The sequence below is a fragment of the Euprymna scolopes genome, chromosome 15 (assembly GCF_053919585.1).
Source record: "Euprymna scolopes isolate OS-2025 chromosome 15, ASM5391958v1, whole genome shotgun sequence".
Classification (NCBI taxonomy): domain Eukaryota; kingdom Metazoa; phylum Mollusca; class Cephalopoda; order Sepiida; family Sepiolidae; genus Euprymna; species Euprymna scolopes.
In genome coordinates, this window is record NC_136496.1 from 27,910,938 (window position 1) to 27,923,979 (window position 13,042).

General features: G+C 39.7%; 59 non-coding genes across 59 annotated transcripts; all 59 read left to right on the plus strand.

Moving 5' to 3' along the window:
• Positions 1–27: 27 nt before the first annotated feature.
• On the plus strand, positions 28–109 carry Trnas-cga (transfer RNA serine (anticodon CGA)). Its single transcript has one exon. It is a non-coding gene; the product is annotated as a tRNA-Ser (tRNA).
• A 70-nt stretch (positions 110–179) lies between these two features.
• Positions 180–261, plus strand: Trnal-caa (transfer RNA leucine (anticodon CAA)). Its single transcript has one exon. It is a non-coding gene; the product is annotated as a tRNA-Leu (tRNA).
• Positions 262–331: 70 nt separating this feature from the next.
• Positions 332–413, plus strand: Trnas-cga (transfer RNA serine (anticodon CGA)). Its single transcript has one exon. It is a non-coding gene; the product is annotated as a tRNA-Ser (tRNA).
• Positions 414–483: 70 nt separating this feature from the next.
• Trnas-cga (transfer RNA serine (anticodon CGA)) lies at positions 484–565 on the plus strand. The gene has a single exon. It is a non-coding gene; the product is annotated as a tRNA-Ser (tRNA).
• A 61-nt stretch (positions 566–626) lies between these two features.
• On the plus strand, positions 627–717 carry Trnap-cgg (transfer RNA proline (anticodon CGG)). The gene has a single exon. It is a non-coding gene; the product is annotated as a tRNA-Pro (tRNA).
• Positions 718–787: 70 nt separating this feature from the next.
• On the plus strand, positions 788–869 carry Trnas-cga (transfer RNA serine (anticodon CGA)). The gene has a single exon. It is a non-coding gene; the product is annotated as a tRNA-Ser (tRNA).
• A 70-nt stretch (positions 870–939) lies between these two features.
• Positions 940–1,021, plus strand: Trnas-cga (transfer RNA serine (anticodon CGA)). Its single transcript has one exon. It is a non-coding gene; the product is annotated as a tRNA-Ser (tRNA).
• Positions 1,022–1,091: 70 nt separating this feature from the next.
• Trnas-cga (transfer RNA serine (anticodon CGA)) lies at positions 1,092–1,173 on the plus strand. Its single transcript has one exon. It is a non-coding gene; the product is annotated as a tRNA-Ser (tRNA).
• Positions 1,174–1,243: 70 nt separating this feature from the next.
• Positions 1,244–1,325, plus strand: Trnas-cga (transfer RNA serine (anticodon CGA)). Its single transcript has one exon. It is a non-coding gene; the product is annotated as a tRNA-Ser (tRNA).
• A 70-nt stretch (positions 1,326–1,395) lies between these two features.
• On the plus strand, positions 1,396–1,477 carry Trnas-cga (transfer RNA serine (anticodon CGA)). Its single transcript has one exon. It is a non-coding gene; the product is annotated as a tRNA-Ser (tRNA).
• A 70-nt stretch (positions 1,478–1,547) lies between these two features.
• Positions 1,548–1,629, plus strand: Trnas-cga (transfer RNA serine (anticodon CGA)). The gene has a single exon. It is a non-coding gene; the product is annotated as a tRNA-Ser (tRNA).
• A 70-nt stretch (positions 1,630–1,699) lies between these two features.
• Trnas-cga (transfer RNA serine (anticodon CGA)) lies at positions 1,700–1,781 on the plus strand. The gene has a single exon. It is a non-coding gene; the product is annotated as a tRNA-Ser (tRNA).
• A 2,582-nt stretch (positions 1,782–4,363) lies between these two features.
• Trnas-cga (transfer RNA serine (anticodon CGA)) lies at positions 4,364–4,445 on the plus strand. The gene has a single exon. It is a non-coding gene; the product is annotated as a tRNA-Ser (tRNA).
• A 70-nt stretch (positions 4,446–4,515) lies between these two features.
• Positions 4,516–4,597, plus strand: Trnas-cga (transfer RNA serine (anticodon CGA)). The gene has a single exon. It is a non-coding gene; the product is annotated as a tRNA-Ser (tRNA).
• Positions 4,598–4,667: 70 nt separating this feature from the next.
• On the plus strand, positions 4,668–4,749 carry Trnas-cga (transfer RNA serine (anticodon CGA)). The gene has a single exon. It is a non-coding gene; the product is annotated as a tRNA-Ser (tRNA).
• Positions 4,750–4,819: 70 nt separating this feature from the next.
• On the plus strand, positions 4,820–4,901 carry Trnas-cga (transfer RNA serine (anticodon CGA)). The gene has a single exon. It is a non-coding gene; the product is annotated as a tRNA-Ser (tRNA).
• Positions 4,902–4,971: 70 nt separating this feature from the next.
• On the plus strand, positions 4,972–5,053 carry Trnas-cga (transfer RNA serine (anticodon CGA)). Its single transcript has one exon. It is a non-coding gene; the product is annotated as a tRNA-Ser (tRNA).
• An 812-nt stretch (positions 5,054–5,865) lies between these two features.
• Trnas-cga (transfer RNA serine (anticodon CGA)) lies at positions 5,866–5,947 on the plus strand. Its single transcript has one exon. It is a non-coding gene; the product is annotated as a tRNA-Ser (tRNA).
• Positions 5,948–6,017: 70 nt separating this feature from the next.
• Trnas-cga (transfer RNA serine (anticodon CGA)) lies at positions 6,018–6,099 on the plus strand. The gene has a single exon. It is a non-coding gene; the product is annotated as a tRNA-Ser (tRNA).
• A 222-nt stretch (positions 6,100–6,321) lies between these two features.
• Positions 6,322–6,403, plus strand: Trnas-cga (transfer RNA serine (anticodon CGA)). The gene has a single exon. It is a non-coding gene; the product is annotated as a tRNA-Ser (tRNA).
• Positions 6,404–6,473: 70 nt separating this feature from the next.
• On the plus strand, positions 6,474–6,555 carry Trnas-cga (transfer RNA serine (anticodon CGA)). The gene has a single exon. It is a non-coding gene; the product is annotated as a tRNA-Ser (tRNA).
• A 70-nt stretch (positions 6,556–6,625) lies between these two features.
• On the plus strand, positions 6,626–6,707 carry Trnas-cga (transfer RNA serine (anticodon CGA)). The gene has a single exon. It is a non-coding gene; the product is annotated as a tRNA-Ser (tRNA).
• A 70-nt stretch (positions 6,708–6,777) lies between these two features.
• Trnas-cga (transfer RNA serine (anticodon CGA)) lies at positions 6,778–6,859 on the plus strand. Its single transcript has one exon. It is a non-coding gene; the product is annotated as a tRNA-Ser (tRNA).
• Positions 6,860–6,929: 70 nt separating this feature from the next.
• Positions 6,930–7,011, plus strand: Trnas-cga (transfer RNA serine (anticodon CGA)). The gene has a single exon. It is a non-coding gene; the product is annotated as a tRNA-Ser (tRNA).
• A 70-nt stretch (positions 7,012–7,081) lies between these two features.
• Positions 7,082–7,163, plus strand: Trnas-cga (transfer RNA serine (anticodon CGA)). The gene has a single exon. It is a non-coding gene; the product is annotated as a tRNA-Ser (tRNA).
• A 70-nt stretch (positions 7,164–7,233) lies between these two features.
• On the plus strand, positions 7,234–7,315 carry Trnal-caa (transfer RNA leucine (anticodon CAA)). Its single transcript has one exon. It is a non-coding gene; the product is annotated as a tRNA-Leu (tRNA).
• A 70-nt stretch (positions 7,316–7,385) lies between these two features.
• Trnas-cga (transfer RNA serine (anticodon CGA)) lies at positions 7,386–7,467 on the plus strand. The gene has a single exon. It is a non-coding gene; the product is annotated as a tRNA-Ser (tRNA).
• Positions 7,468–7,537: 70 nt separating this feature from the next.
• On the plus strand, positions 7,538–7,619 carry Trnas-cga (transfer RNA serine (anticodon CGA)). Its single transcript has one exon. It is a non-coding gene; the product is annotated as a tRNA-Ser (tRNA).
• A 75-nt stretch (positions 7,620–7,694) lies between these two features.
• On the plus strand, positions 7,695–7,776 carry Trnas-cga (transfer RNA serine (anticodon CGA)). Its single transcript has one exon. It is a non-coding gene; the product is annotated as a tRNA-Ser (tRNA).
• A 70-nt stretch (positions 7,777–7,846) lies between these two features.
• Trnas-cga (transfer RNA serine (anticodon CGA)) lies at positions 7,847–7,928 on the plus strand. The gene has a single exon. It is a non-coding gene; the product is annotated as a tRNA-Ser (tRNA).
• Positions 7,929–7,998: 70 nt separating this feature from the next.
• Positions 7,999–8,080, plus strand: Trnas-cga (transfer RNA serine (anticodon CGA)). Its single transcript has one exon. It is a non-coding gene; the product is annotated as a tRNA-Ser (tRNA).
• A 69-nt stretch (positions 8,081–8,149) lies between these two features.
• On the plus strand, positions 8,150–8,231 carry Trnas-cga (transfer RNA serine (anticodon CGA)). The gene has a single exon. It is a non-coding gene; the product is annotated as a tRNA-Ser (tRNA).
• A 70-nt stretch (positions 8,232–8,301) lies between these two features.
• Trnas-cga (transfer RNA serine (anticodon CGA)) lies at positions 8,302–8,383 on the plus strand. Its single transcript has one exon. It is a non-coding gene; the product is annotated as a tRNA-Ser (tRNA).
• A 70-nt stretch (positions 8,384–8,453) lies between these two features.
• Trnas-cga (transfer RNA serine (anticodon CGA)) lies at positions 8,454–8,535 on the plus strand. Its single transcript has one exon. It is a non-coding gene; the product is annotated as a tRNA-Ser (tRNA).
• Positions 8,536–8,605: 70 nt separating this feature from the next.
• Positions 8,606–8,687, plus strand: Trnal-caa (transfer RNA leucine (anticodon CAA)). The gene has a single exon. It is a non-coding gene; the product is annotated as a tRNA-Leu (tRNA).
• Positions 8,688–8,757: 70 nt separating this feature from the next.
• On the plus strand, positions 8,758–8,839 carry Trnas-cga (transfer RNA serine (anticodon CGA)). Its single transcript has one exon. It is a non-coding gene; the product is annotated as a tRNA-Ser (tRNA).
• A 70-nt stretch (positions 8,840–8,909) lies between these two features.
• Trnas-cga (transfer RNA serine (anticodon CGA)) lies at positions 8,910–8,991 on the plus strand. Its single transcript has one exon. It is a non-coding gene; the product is annotated as a tRNA-Ser (tRNA).
• A 70-nt stretch (positions 8,992–9,061) lies between these two features.
• On the plus strand, positions 9,062–9,143 carry Trnas-cga (transfer RNA serine (anticodon CGA)). Its single transcript has one exon. It is a non-coding gene; the product is annotated as a tRNA-Ser (tRNA).
• Positions 9,144–9,213: 70 nt separating this feature from the next.
• Positions 9,214–9,295, plus strand: Trnas-cga (transfer RNA serine (anticodon CGA)). The gene has a single exon. It is a non-coding gene; the product is annotated as a tRNA-Ser (tRNA).
• Positions 9,296–9,365: 70 nt separating this feature from the next.
• On the plus strand, positions 9,366–9,447 carry Trnas-cga (transfer RNA serine (anticodon CGA)). Its single transcript has one exon. It is a non-coding gene; the product is annotated as a tRNA-Ser (tRNA).
• A 69-nt stretch (positions 9,448–9,516) lies between these two features.
• On the plus strand, positions 9,517–9,598 carry Trnal-uaa (transfer RNA leucine (anticodon UAA)). The gene has a single exon. It is a non-coding gene; the product is annotated as a tRNA-Leu (tRNA).
• Positions 9,599–9,668: 70 nt separating this feature from the next.
• On the plus strand, positions 9,669–9,750 carry Trnas-cga (transfer RNA serine (anticodon CGA)). Its single transcript has one exon. It is a non-coding gene; the product is annotated as a tRNA-Ser (tRNA).
• Positions 9,751–9,820: 70 nt separating this feature from the next.
• Trnas-cga (transfer RNA serine (anticodon CGA)) lies at positions 9,821–9,902 on the plus strand. The gene has a single exon. It is a non-coding gene; the product is annotated as a tRNA-Ser (tRNA).
• Positions 9,903–9,972: 70 nt separating this feature from the next.
• Positions 9,973–10,054, plus strand: Trnas-cga (transfer RNA serine (anticodon CGA)). Its single transcript has one exon. It is a non-coding gene; the product is annotated as a tRNA-Ser (tRNA).
• Positions 10,055–10,580: 526 nt separating this feature from the next.
• Positions 10,581–10,662, plus strand: Trnas-cga (transfer RNA serine (anticodon CGA)). The gene has a single exon. It is a non-coding gene; the product is annotated as a tRNA-Ser (tRNA).
• A 70-nt stretch (positions 10,663–10,732) lies between these two features.
• Positions 10,733–10,814, plus strand: Trnas-cga (transfer RNA serine (anticodon CGA)). The gene has a single exon. It is a non-coding gene; the product is annotated as a tRNA-Ser (tRNA).
• A 222-nt stretch (positions 10,815–11,036) lies between these two features.
• On the plus strand, positions 11,037–11,118 carry Trnas-cga (transfer RNA serine (anticodon CGA)). Its single transcript has one exon. It is a non-coding gene; the product is annotated as a tRNA-Ser (tRNA).
• A 70-nt stretch (positions 11,119–11,188) lies between these two features.
• On the plus strand, positions 11,189–11,270 carry Trnas-cga (transfer RNA serine (anticodon CGA)). Its single transcript has one exon. It is a non-coding gene; the product is annotated as a tRNA-Ser (tRNA).
• A 70-nt stretch (positions 11,271–11,340) lies between these two features.
• Positions 11,341–11,422, plus strand: Trnal-caa (transfer RNA leucine (anticodon CAA)). The gene has a single exon. It is a non-coding gene; the product is annotated as a tRNA-Leu (tRNA).
• Positions 11,423–11,492: 70 nt separating this feature from the next.
• Positions 11,493–11,574, plus strand: Trnas-cga (transfer RNA serine (anticodon CGA)). Its single transcript has one exon. It is a non-coding gene; the product is annotated as a tRNA-Ser (tRNA).
• Positions 11,575–11,644: 70 nt separating this feature from the next.
• Positions 11,645–11,726, plus strand: Trnas-cga (transfer RNA serine (anticodon CGA)). Its single transcript has one exon. It is a non-coding gene; the product is annotated as a tRNA-Ser (tRNA).
• Positions 11,727–11,796: 70 nt separating this feature from the next.
• Trnap-cgg (transfer RNA proline (anticodon CGG)) lies at positions 11,797–11,878 on the plus strand. The gene has a single exon. It is a non-coding gene; the product is annotated as a tRNA-Pro (tRNA).
• Positions 11,879–11,948: 70 nt separating this feature from the next.
• Trnas-cga (transfer RNA serine (anticodon CGA)) lies at positions 11,949–12,030 on the plus strand. Its single transcript has one exon. It is a non-coding gene; the product is annotated as a tRNA-Ser (tRNA).
• A 70-nt stretch (positions 12,031–12,100) lies between these two features.
• Trnas-cga (transfer RNA serine (anticodon CGA)) lies at positions 12,101–12,182 on the plus strand. The gene has a single exon. It is a non-coding gene; the product is annotated as a tRNA-Ser (tRNA).
• Positions 12,183–12,252: 70 nt separating this feature from the next.
• Trnas-cga (transfer RNA serine (anticodon CGA)) lies at positions 12,253–12,334 on the plus strand. The gene has a single exon. It is a non-coding gene; the product is annotated as a tRNA-Ser (tRNA).
• Positions 12,335–12,404: 70 nt separating this feature from the next.
• Positions 12,405–12,486, plus strand: Trnas-cga (transfer RNA serine (anticodon CGA)). Its single transcript has one exon. It is a non-coding gene; the product is annotated as a tRNA-Ser (tRNA).
• A 70-nt stretch (positions 12,487–12,556) lies between these two features.
• Positions 12,557–12,638, plus strand: Trnas-cga (transfer RNA serine (anticodon CGA)). The gene has a single exon. It is a non-coding gene; the product is annotated as a tRNA-Ser (tRNA).
• Positions 12,639–12,708: 70 nt separating this feature from the next.
• On the plus strand, positions 12,709–12,790 carry Trnas-cga (transfer RNA serine (anticodon CGA)). Its single transcript has one exon. It is a non-coding gene; the product is annotated as a tRNA-Ser (tRNA).
• Positions 12,791–12,860: 70 nt separating this feature from the next.
• On the plus strand, positions 12,861–12,942 carry Trnas-cga (transfer RNA serine (anticodon CGA)). Its single transcript has one exon. It is a non-coding gene; the product is annotated as a tRNA-Ser (tRNA).
• Positions 12,943–13,042: the final 100 nt, after the last annotated feature.

Consider the following 13,042-nt stretch of genomic DNA (forward strand, 5'->3'; position numbering starts at 1 on the left):
TAATTTTAATTTTGATGTGCGACGGCAGCTGAGATGGCCGAGTGGTTAAGGCGTTGGACTCGAAATCCAATGGGCAATGCCCGCACAGGTTCGAATCCAGTTCGTAGCGATTTACTTTCATAAACTTTGGTAAATAATATACAATAATGCTCTAATTTTTATTTTGATGTACGACGGCAGCTGCGATGGCCGAGTGGTTAAGGCGTTGGACTCAAAATCCAATGGGCAATGCCCGCACAGGTTCGAATCCTGTTCGTAGCAATTTACTTTCATAAACTTTGGTAAATAATATACAGTAATGCTCTAATTTTTATTTTGATGTACGACGGCAGCTGCGATGGCCTAGTGGTTGAGGCGTTGGACTCGAAATCCAATGGGCAATGCCCGCACAGGTTCGAATCCTGTTCGTAGCGATTTACTGTCATAAACTTTGGTAAATAATATACAGTAATGCTCTAATTTTTATTTTGATGTGCGACGGCAGCTGCGATGGCCGAGTGGTTAAGGCGTTGGACTCGAAATCCAATGGGCAATGCCCACACAGGTTCGAATCCTGTTCGTAGCGATGTACTCTTATACACTTTGGTAATGAATATACACTAATCATCTAATGTTTATTTTGATATGCTACAGCAACTTCGATGGCCGAGTGGTTAAGGCGTTGGACTCGGAATCCAATGGGCAATGCCCGCACAGGTTCGAATCCTGTTCGTAGCGATTTACTTTCATAAACTTTGGTAAATAATATACAGTAATGCTCTAATTTTTATTTTGATGTGCGACGGCAGCTACGATGGCCGAGTGGTTAAGGCGTTGGACTCGAAATCCAATGGGCAATGCCCGCACTGGTTCGAATCCTGTTCGTAGCGATTTACTTTCATAAACTTTGGTAAATAATATACGGTAATGCTCTAATTCTTATTTTGATGTGCGACGGCAGCTGCAATGGCCGAGTGGTTAAGGCGTTGGACTCGAAATCCAATGGCCAATGCCCGCACTGGTTCGAATCCTGTTCGTAGCGATTTACTTACATAAACTTGGGTAAATAATATACAGTAATGCTCTAATTTTTATTTTGATGTGCGACGGCAGCTGCGATGGCCGAGTGGTTAATGCGTTGGACTCGAAATCCAATGGGCAATGCCCGCACAGGTTCGAATCCTGTTCGTAGCGATTTACTTTCATAAACTTTGGTAAATAATATACAGTAATGCTCTAATTTTTATTTTGATGTGCGACGGCAGCTGCGATGGCCGAGTGGTTAAGGCGTTGGACTCGAAATCCAATGGGCAATGCTCGCACAGGTTCGAATTCTGTTCGTAGCGATTTACTTTCATAAACTTTGGTAAATAATATACAGTAATTCTCTAATTTTTATTTTGATGTGCGACGGCAGCTGCGATGGCCGAGTTGTTAAGGCGTTGGACTCGAAATCCAATGGGCAATGCCCGCACAGGTTCGAATCCTGTTCGTAGCGATTTACTTTCATAAACTTTGGTAAATAATATACAGTAATGCTCTAATTTTTATTTTGATGTGCGACGGCAGCTGCGATGGCCGAGTGGTTAAGGCGTTGGACTCGAAATCAAGTTGGCAATGCCCGCACAGGATCGAATCCTGTTCGTAGCGATTTACGTTTATAAACTTTGGTAATTAATATACACTAATCCTCTCATGTTTATTTTGATATGCGACAGTAGCTGCGATGGCGGAGTGGTTAAGGCGTTGGACTCGAAATCCAATTGGCTATGCCCGCACAGGTGCGAATCCTGTTCGTAGCGATTTACTTTTATAAACTTTGGTAATTAATATACACTAATACTCTAATGTTTATTTTGATGTGCGACAGTAGCTGCGATGGCCGAGTTGTTAAGGCGTTGGGGGGATTTTCAGCCGAGTCGCCATTTTGAATAGACACCTATCTTTCTATAAGATTATAACAATATGAAAACGTAATTTAAACCCGTAAATTTTATTTCAATAAAACGAGCAAAGGCCAAATTTTGATATCATAAAAGCTTTAATTGAGAAATAAACAATTTTATTTATTTTTCCTTCGATTTTTTCACTTAACATTTCACGGAATGTCGAACAAATAACACAGTTGAATCTTACGATATATATTTTAAACGGCAAAATATCACTCACCTGCTCCATGAGTAAGATATGCTTTCTTTTAATCTTCCTGTATGAGAATTTATTCATATTTATGTATTATAATCCATTCATTTTTTAAATGGAAGGATTTTTCCAACACATATCGCGACAACGCGTGCCTTTCAAGAAAGTTGTAAAGACACCGGATGTTAAGATTATCACTTACTTATGTACGGAAGCCTATAAGTGTAAAAAAAACACTAATTCAGAAACTTTAATAATCTCGATATTGGATTATATTCCTTAAAATTTTCCACTTTTAAAGGTTTTCGGAGGCGCTGAAAACAGAAATAACCATTTATATATACGGCAAACGAAACTAGTAGTTTCCAAGATAAAAAATGTTACAAATGGTCACAAAGTGGGGGGTCACTTTTCTATAATTATATGACGTCAAATGGGCACCCACTTTATGGCCACATTGCAATGAACAGATTTGGCCGTAATTTTAAAGGAATTTTTGAGGGTGGCTTCATATTGACCCTATATGAATAAAGGGTGAAATTCTTCATATTTACCCTATATGATTAAACAAACATTTAATGTAATAATAACAATAATTACAAACCAAAACACGTCTTCTTTATAATATAAGTTTTTTATTCCGTTTTGTATAAAATAAACGAAGGTTTATGTATATATCGAAAATATAAACAGAACACTTTAGGATTGACATTTCCTATTTTCCAATGTAAGTAAGATTTTAATCAAATAATTTCTTATAAATTCTTCAAAGATGTGAGAAATTAAGCAGAAAGACAAAGAAATTCTGTTTGAATTTATTGAAATAAAAAAGAAATTGAGTTTATTTTAAATTCAGGGGAAAACAATTAAGATAAGTTTGCAAATGTCTTTAAAACAAGAAAATAAATAAAATTTTGCCAGCGTACATTTTGAAATCAGAATAAAAGTTTAAATAATTTTATTTAAAACAAAATAAGAAAATATAAATTCTCTTTAGACAGATTTAAATTCCAGAATAAAAAGTGTTTCAATATTTTTTTTTCTCATCAGTTACAGAAAGTAAAAAAGTACGTGTAGTAAAAAAAACAAAAAAACTCACAATTATTCCAATAAATTTCTTTAAAGACAAGTAAATACGTCTGCTTGAAAGAATGCTTAGTGTTTGTTCCGTCTGACTTCTAAAGGGAGATAACTTATCGTCCTTTTTTTAATGTTGTCGCCTTTACGCTATCGTACATGAAAACTGGGATCTTTCATTTTTGGATTTACACGGATTACGGGATGACGAAGATATGAAATGTACATTTTTTTTTAATATCTTAAAGAAATACCTGAATTTTATATTTATTATACTATAAATCTGCATTATATGGTTTCGTCTTTTTTTTTTATATCGAAAAAAAGGAAACCAGGAATTAAATATAAAAATATACACTGACCGAAAAATATTGACTGGAAAATTCTAAACAAAAATTTAGCTTCCACGTAAAAAAACAAACAAAAAAAAAACACGTGGTTATCGAAAAAAAAAGGATTTACATTTTGGACTTTACCGGTAAATTTACAGATAAGTGATATTTTTTTGTTGTTTTAAATGTGAGTATTTTATTTATTGATGTTTTATCTTCAATTTGTGATATATAAAACGTGTTAAACAAAATTAATTATTAAAATTCTCATAGACATTTCCAAATGGGGGAGGTTAATTTAAAAACCAACGTTTGTCTAAAATATTATATTCAGTTTATCGGAAAAGGCTTAAAATTTTACATTCACCCTGAAAAACGTAACAATTGAACGAATAGGAAAATTTTGATAGATTTTTAAAGTTTAAAAAATGAAAACTATTCATCTCATAAAACTCAATTGATTTAACTACGTAACAATATGACTCCCTGAGCGCACGCACGCACTTTGTAAACACTGTTTTTTAACAAATGAAAAATAATATTTCTATTATTTTTTATACAACTTAAATAGTTCATTTTAAAAGCATATTCTATACAGAAAATAAATAACCTACTTAAGAACGAGAAATTACGAGTTTTCTATATTTTATTCGCAGTTTTCTGTTAGGGGTGTCACAAATTCCCCCAAAATTCTGATACACCGAGCATTGGACTGGAAGTCCAATGGGCAATGCCCGCACAGGTTCGAATCGTGTTCGTAGCGATTTACTTTTATAAGCTTTGGTAATTAATATACACTAATGCTCAAATGTTTATATTGATGTGCAACAGCAGCTGCGATGGCCGAGTGGTTAAGGCGTTGGACTCGAAATTCAATGGGCAATACCCGCACAGGCTCGAATCCTGTTCGTAGCGATTTACTTTTATAAGCTATGGTAATTAATATACACTAACGCTCAAATGTTTATTTTTATGTGCGACAGCAGCTGCGATGGCCGAGTGGTTAAGGCGTTGGACTCGAAATCACATGGGCAATGCCCGCACAGGTTCAAATCCTGTTCGTAGCGATTTACGCTTATACACTTTGGTAATTAATATATACTAATAATCTAATGTTTATTTTGATATGCAACAGCAGCTGCGATGGCCGAGTGGTTAAGGCGTTGGACTCGAAATCCAATGGGCAATGCCCGCAAAGGTTCGAATCCTGTTCGTAGCGATTTACTTTTATAAACTTTGGTAATTAATATACACTAATTCTCTCATGTTTATTTAGGTATGCGAAAGTAGCTGCGATGGCCGAGTGGTTAAGGCTTTGGTCTCGAAATCCAATGGGCACTGCACGCACAGGTTCGAATCCTGTTCGTAGCGATTTACTTTTATAAACTTTGGTAATTAATATACACTAATGGTCAAATGTTTACTTTGATGTGCAACAACAGCTGCGATGGCCGAGTGGTTAAGGCGTTGGACTCGAAATCCAATGGGCAATGCCCGCACAGGTTCGAATCCTGTTCGTAGCGATTTACTTTTATAAAATTTAGTAATTTATATACACTAACGCTCAAATGTTTATTTTGGTGTGCGACAGCAGCTGCGATGGCTCAGTGGTTAATGCATTTAACTCGAAATCCAATGAGCAATCCTGTTCGTGGCGATTTACTTCTATAAACATTGGTAATTAATATACACTAATACTCTCATGTTTATTTTGACATGCGACGGCAGCAGCGATGGCCGAGTGGTTAAGGCGTTGGACTCGAAATCCAATGGGCAATACCCGATCAGGTTCCAATCCTGTTCGTAGCGGTGTACTTTTATAAACTTTGGTAATTAATATACACTAATAATCTCATGTTTAATTTGATATGCGAAAGCAGCTGCGATGGGCGAGTGGTTAAGGCGTTGGAGTCGAAGTACAATGGGGAATACGCTCACAGGTTCGAATGCTGTTCGTAGCGATTTACTTTTATAAATTTTGGCAATTAATATACACTAATCGTCTCATGTTTATTTTGATGTGCAACAGTAGGTACGATGGCACAGTGGTTTAGGCGTTGGACTCGAAATCCGATGGGCAATACCCGAACAGGTTCGAATCCTCTTCGTCGCAATTTACTTTTATAAGCTTTGGTAATTAATATACACTAACGCTCAAATGTTTATTTTGATGTGCGAGAGCAGCTGCGATGGCCGAGTGGTTAAGGCGTTGGACCCGAAGACCAATGGGCAATGCCCGCACAGGTTTGAATCCTGTTCGTAGCGATGTACTTTTATAAACTTTGGTAATTAATATACACTAACGCTCAAATGTTTACTTTGATGTGCGACAGCAGCTGCGATGGCCGAGTGGTTAAGGCGTTGGACTCGAAATCCAATGGGCAATGCCCGCACAGGTTCGAATCCTGTTCGTAGCGATTTACTTTTATAAACTTTGGTAATTAATATACACTAATGCTCAAATGTTTATTTTGATGTTCGACAGCAGCTGCGATGGCCGAGTGGTTAAGGCGTTGGACTCGAAATCCAATGGGCAATGCCCGCACAGGTTCGAATCCTGTTCGTAGCGATTTACATTTATAAACTTTGGTAATTAATATACACGAATCCTACCATGTTTATTTTGATATGCGACAGTAGCTGCGATGGCCGAGTGGTTAAGGCGTTGGACTCGAAATCCAATGGGCAATGCCCGAAACGCTTCGAATCCTGTACGTAGCGATTTACTTTTATAAACTTTGCCAATTAATATACACTAATTCTCTCATGTTTATTTAGGAATGCGGCAGTAGCTACGATGGCCGAGAGGTTAAGGCTTTGGACTCGAAATCCAATGGGCAATGCCCGCACAGATTCCATTCCTGTTCGTAGCGATTTACTTTTATAAACTTTGGTATTTAATATACACTAACGCTCAAATGTTTATTTTGATGTGCGACAGCAGCTGCGATGGCCGAGTGGTTAAGGCGTTGGACTCGAAATCCAATGGGCAATGCTTGCACAGGTTCGAATCCCGTTCGTAGCGATTTAGTTTAATAAAATTAGGTAATTAATATACAGTAACGCTCAAATCTTTATTTTGATGTGCGACAGCAGCTGCGAAGGCCGAGTGGTTAAGGCGTTGGACTCGAAATCCAATGGGCAATGCCCGCACCGGTTCGAATCCTGTTCGTAGCGATTTACTTTTATACACTTTGGTGATTAATATACACTAACGCTCAAATGTTTATTTTTATGTTTGACAGCAGCTGCGATGGCCGAGTGGTTAAAGCGTTGGACTCGAAATCCAATGGGCAATGCCCGCACAGGTTCGAATCCTGTTCGTAGCGATTTACTTTTATAAACTTTGGTAATTAATATACACTAAAGCTCAAATGTTTATTTTGATGTGCGACAGCAGCTGCGATGGCCGAGTGGTGAAGGTGTTGGACTCGAAATCCAATGGGCAATGCCCGCACAGGTTCGAATCCTGTTCGTAGCGTTTTACTTTTATAAACTTTGGTAATTAAAATACACTAACGCTCAAAAGTTTATTTTGATGTGCGACAGCAGCTGCGATGGCCGAGTGGTTAAGGCGTTGGACTCGAAATCCAATGGGCAATGCCCGCACAGGTTCGAATCCTGTTCGTAGCGATTTACATTTATAAACTTTGGTAATTAATATACACTAACGCTCAAATGTTTATTTTGATGTGCGACAGCAGCTGCGATGGCCTAGTGGTTAAGGCATTGGACTCAAAATCCAATGGGCAATGCCCGCACAGGTTCGAATCCTTTTCGTAGCGATTTAATTTTATAAACTTTGGTAATTAATATACACTAACGCTCAAATGTTTACTTTGATGTGCGACAGCAGCTGCGATGGCCGAGTGGTTAAGGCGTTGGACTCGAAATCCAATGGGCAATGCCCGCACAGGTTCGAATCCTGTGCGTAGCGATTTACTTTTATAAACTTTGGTAATTAATATACACTAATGCTCAAATGTTTATTTTGATGTTCGACAGCAGCTGCGATGGCCGAGTGGTTAAGGCGTTGGACACGAAATCCAATGGGCAATGCCCGCACAGGTTCGAATCCATTTCGTAGCGATTTACTTTTATAAACTTTGGTAATTAATATACACTTACGGTCAAATTTTTTTTTTTTTTTTATGTGCGACAGCAGCTGCGATGGCCGAGTGGTTAAGGCGTTGGACTCGAAATCCAATGGGCAATGCCCGCACAGGTGCGAATCCTGTTCGTAGCGATTTACTTTTATAAATTTTGGTAAATAATATACACTAAAGCTCAAATGTTTATTTTGATGTGCGACAGCAGCTGCGATGGCCGAGTGGTTAAGGCGTTGGACTCGAATTCCAATGGGCAATACCCGCACAGGTTCGAATCCTGTTCGTAGCGATTTACTTTTATAAACTTTGGTAATTAAAATACACTAACGCTCAAAAGTTTATTTTGATGTGCGACACAAGCTGCGATGGCCGAGTGGTTAAGGCGTTGGACTCGAAATCCAATGGGCAATGCCCGCACAGGTTCGAATCGTGTACGTAGCGATTTATGCTATAAACTTTGATAATTAATATACACTAACGCTCAAATGTTTATTTTGATGTGCGACAGCAGCTGCGGTGGCCGAGTGGTTAAGGCGTTGGACTCGAAATCCAATGGGCAATGCCCGCACAGGTTCGAATCCTGTTCGTAGCGATTAACTTTTATAAACTTTGGTAATTAATATACACAAATGCTCTAATGGTTATTTTGATGTGCGACAGCAGCTGCGATGGCCGAGTGGTTAAGGCGTTAGAGTCGAAATCCAATGGGCAATGCCCGCACAGGTTCGAATGCTGTTCGTAGCCATTTACTTTTATAAACTTTGGTAATTAATATACACTAACGCTCAAATGTTTATTTTGATGTGCGACAGCAGCTGCGATGGCCGAGTGGTTAAGGCGTTCGATTCGAAATCCAATGGGCAATGCCCGCACAGGTTCGAATCCTGTTCGTAGCGATTTAATTTTATAAACTTTGGTAATTAATATACACTAACGCTCAAATGTTTACTTTGATGTGCGACAGCAGCTGCGATGGCCGAGTGGTTAAGGCGTTGGGCTCAAAATCCAATGAGCAATGCCCGCACAGGTTCGAATCCTGTTCGTAGCGATTTACTTTTATAAACTTTGGTAATTAATATACACTAAAGCTCAAATGTTTATTTTGATGTGCGAGAGCAGCTGCGATGGCCGAGTGGTTAAGGCGTTGGACTCGAAATCCAATAGGCAATGCCCGCACAGGTTCGAATCCTGTTCGTAGCGATTTACTTTTATAAACTTTGGTAATTAAAATACACTAACGCTCAGAAGTTTATTTTGATGTGCGACAGCAGCTGCGATGGCCGAGTGGTTAAGGCGTTGGACTCGAAATCCAATGGGCAATACCCGCAAAGGTTCGAATCCTGTTCGTAGCGATTTACTTTTATAAACTTTGATAATTAATATACACTAACGCTCAAATGTTTACTTTGATGCGCGACAGCAGCTGCGATGGCCAAGTGGTTAAGGCGTTGGACTCGAAATCCAATGGGCAATGCCCGTACAGGTTCGAATCCTGTTCGTAGCGATTTACTTTTATAAACTTTGGTAATTAATATACACTAACGCTCAAATGTTTATTTTGATGTGCGACAGCAGCTGCGATGGCCGAGTGGTTAAGGCGTTGGACTCGAAATCCAATGGGCAATGCCCGCACAGGTTCGAATCCTGTTCGTAGTGATTTACATTCATAAACTTTGGTATGTAATATACACTAGAGGTAAAATGTTTATTTTGATGTGCGACAGCAGCTGCGATGGCCGAGTGGTTAAGGCGTTGGACTCGAAATCCAATGGGCAATGCCTGCACAGGTTCGAATCCTGTTCGTAGCGATTTACTTTTATAAACTTTGGTAAATAAATACACTAACGCTCAAAAGTTTATGTTGATGTGCGACAGCAGCTGCGATGGCCGAGTGGTTAAGGCGTTGGACTTAAAATCCAATGGGCAATGCCCGAACAGGTTCGAATCCTGTTCGTAGCGATTTACTTTTATAAACTTTGGTAATTAATATACACTAACGCTCAAATGTTTATTTTGATGTGCGATAGCAGCTGCGATGGCCGAGTGATTAAGGCGTTGGACTCGAAATCCAATGGGCAATGCCCGCACAGGTTCGAATCCTGTTCGTAGCGAATTACTTTTATAAACTTTGGTAATTAATATACACTAACGCTCAAATGTATATTTTGATGTGCGACAGCAGCTGCGATGGCCGAGTTGTTAAGGCGTTGGACTCGAAATCCAATGGGCAATGCCAGCACAGGTTCGAATCCTGTACGTAGCGATTTACTTTTATAAACTTTGATAATTAATATACACTAACGCTCAAATGTTTATTTTGATGTGCGACAGCAGCTGCGGTGGCCGAGTGGTTAAGGCGTTGGACTCGAAATCCAATGGGCAATGCCCGCACAGGTGCGAATCCTGTTCGTAGCGATTTACTTTCATAACCTTTGGTAAATAATATACAGTAATGCTCTAATTTTTATTTTGATGTGCGACGGCAGCTGCGATGGCCGAGTTGTTAAGACGTTGGACTCTAAATCCAATGGGTAATGCCCGCACAGGTTCGAATCCTGTTCGTAGCGATTTACTTTCATAAACTTTGGTAAATAATATACAGTAATGCTCTAATTTTTATTTTGATGTGCGACGGCAGCTGCGATGGCCGAGTTGTTAAGACGTTGGACTCTAAATCCAATGGGTAATGCCCGCACAGGTTCGAATCCTGTTCGTAGCGATTTACTTTCATAAACTTTGGTAAATAATATACAGTAATGCTCTAATTTTTATTTTGATGTGCGACGGCAGCTGCGATGGCCGAGTTGTTAAGACGTTGGACTCTAAATCCAATGGGTAATGCCCGCACAGGTTCGAATCCTGTTCGTAGCGATTTACTTTCATAAACTTTTATAAATAATATACAGTAATGCTCTAATTTTTATTCTTATGTGCGACGGCAGCTGCGATGGCCGAGTTGTTAAGACGTTGGACTCGAAATCCAATGGGCAATGCCCGCACAGGTTCGAATCCTGTTCGTAGCGATTTACTTTCATAAACTTTGGTAAATAATATGCAGTAATGCTCTAATTTTTATTTTGATGTGCGACGGCAGCTGCGATGGCCGAGTGGTTAAGGCGTTGGACTCGAAATCCAATGGGCAATACCCGCACAGGTTCGAATCCTGTTCGTAGCGATTTACTTTCATAAACTTTGGTAAATAATATACGGTAATGCTCTAATTTTTATTTTGATGTGCGACGGCAGCTGCGATGGCCGAGTTGTTAAGACGTTGGACTCTAAATCCAATGGGTAATGCCCGCACAGGTTCGAATCCTGTTCGTAGCGATTTACTTTCATAAACTTTGATAAATAATATACAGTAATGCTCTAATTTTTATTCTTATGTGCGACGGCAGCTGCGATGGCCGAGTGGTTAAGGTGTTGGACTCGAAATCCAATGGGCAATGCCTGCACAGGTTCGAATCTTGTTCGTAGCGATTTACTTTCATAAACTTTGGTAAATAATATACAGTAATGCTCTAATTTTAATTTTGATGTGCGACGGCAGCTGAGATGGCCGAGTGGTTAAGGCGTTGGACTCGAAATCCAATGGGCAATGCCCGCACAGGTTCGAATCCAGTTCGTAGCGATTTACTTTCATAAACTTTGGTAAATAATATACAATAATGCTCTAATTTTTATTTTGATGTACGACGGCAGCTGCGATGGCCGAGTGGTTAAGGCGTTGGACTCAAAATCCAATGGGCAATGCCCGCACAGGTTCGAATCCTGTTCGTAGCGATTTACTTTCATAAACTTTGGTAAATAACATACAGTAATGCTCTAATTTTTATTTTGATGTACGACGGCAGCTGCGATGGCCGAGTGGTTGAGGCGTTGGACTCGAAATCCAATGGGCAATGCCCGCACAGGTTCGAATCCTGTTCGTAGCGATTTACTGTCATAAACTTTGGTAAATAATATACAGTAATGCTCTAATTTTTATTTTGATGTGCGACGGCAGCTGCGATGGCCGAGTGGTTAAGGCGTTGGACTCGAAATCCAATGGGCAATGCCCACACAGGTTCGAATCCTGTTCGTAGCGATGTACTCTTATACACTTTGGTAATGAATATACACTAATCATCTAATGTTTATTTTGATATGCTACAGCAGCTTCGATGGCCGAGTGGTTAAGGCGTTGGACTCGGAATCCAATGGGCAATGCCCGCACAGGTTCGAATCCTGTTCGTAGCGATTTACTTTCATAAACTTTGGTAAATAATATACAGTAATGCTCTAATTTTTATTTTGATGTGCGACGGCAGCTACGATGGCCGAGTGGTTAAGGCGTTGGACTCGAAATCCAATGGGCAATGCCCGCACTGGTTCGAATCCCGTTCGTAGCGATTTACTTTCATAAACTTTGGTAAATAATATACGGTAATGCTCTAATTCTTATTTTGATGTGCGACGGCAGCTGCAATGGCCGAGTGGTTAAGGCGTTGGACTCGAAATCCAATGGCCAATGCCCGCACTGGTTCGAATCCTGTTCGTAGCGATTTACTTACATAAACTTTGGTAAATAATATACAGTAATGCTCTAATTTTTATTTTGATGTGCGACGGCAGCTGCGATGGCCGAGTGGTTAAGGCGTTGGACTCGAAATCCAATGGGCAATGCCCGCACAGGTTCGAATCCTGTTCGTAGCGATTTACTTTCATAAACTTTGGTAAATAATATACAGTAATGCTCTCATTTCTATTTTGATGTGCGACGGCAACTGCGATTGCCGAGTGGTTAAGGCGTTGGACTCGAAATCCAATGGGCAATGCCCGCACAGGTTCGAATCTTGTTCGTAGCGATTTACTTTCATAAACTTTGGTAAATAATATACAGTAATGCTCTAATTTTTATTTTGATGTGCGACGGCAGCTGCGATGGCCGAGTGGTTAAGGCGTTGGACTCGAAATCCAATGGGCAATGCTCGCACAGGTTCGAATCCTGTTCGTAGCGATTTACTTTCATAAACTTTGGTAAATAATATACAGTAATTCTCTAATTTTTATTCATATGTGCGACGGCAGCTGCGATGGCCGAGTGGTTAAGGCGTTGGACCCGAAATCCAATGGGCAATCCCCGCACAGGTTCGAATCCTGTTCGTAGCGATTTACTTTCAGAAACTTTGGTAAATAATATACAGTAATGCTCTAATTTTTATTTTGATGTGCGACGGCAGCTGCGATGGCCGAGTGGTTAAGGCGTTGGACTCGAAATCCAATGGGCAATGCCCGCACAGGTTCGAATCCTGTTCGTAGCGATTTACTTTCATAAACTTTGGTAAATAATATACAGTAATGCTCTAATTTTTATTTTGATGTGCGACGGCAGCTGCGATGGCCGAGTGGTTAAGACGTTGG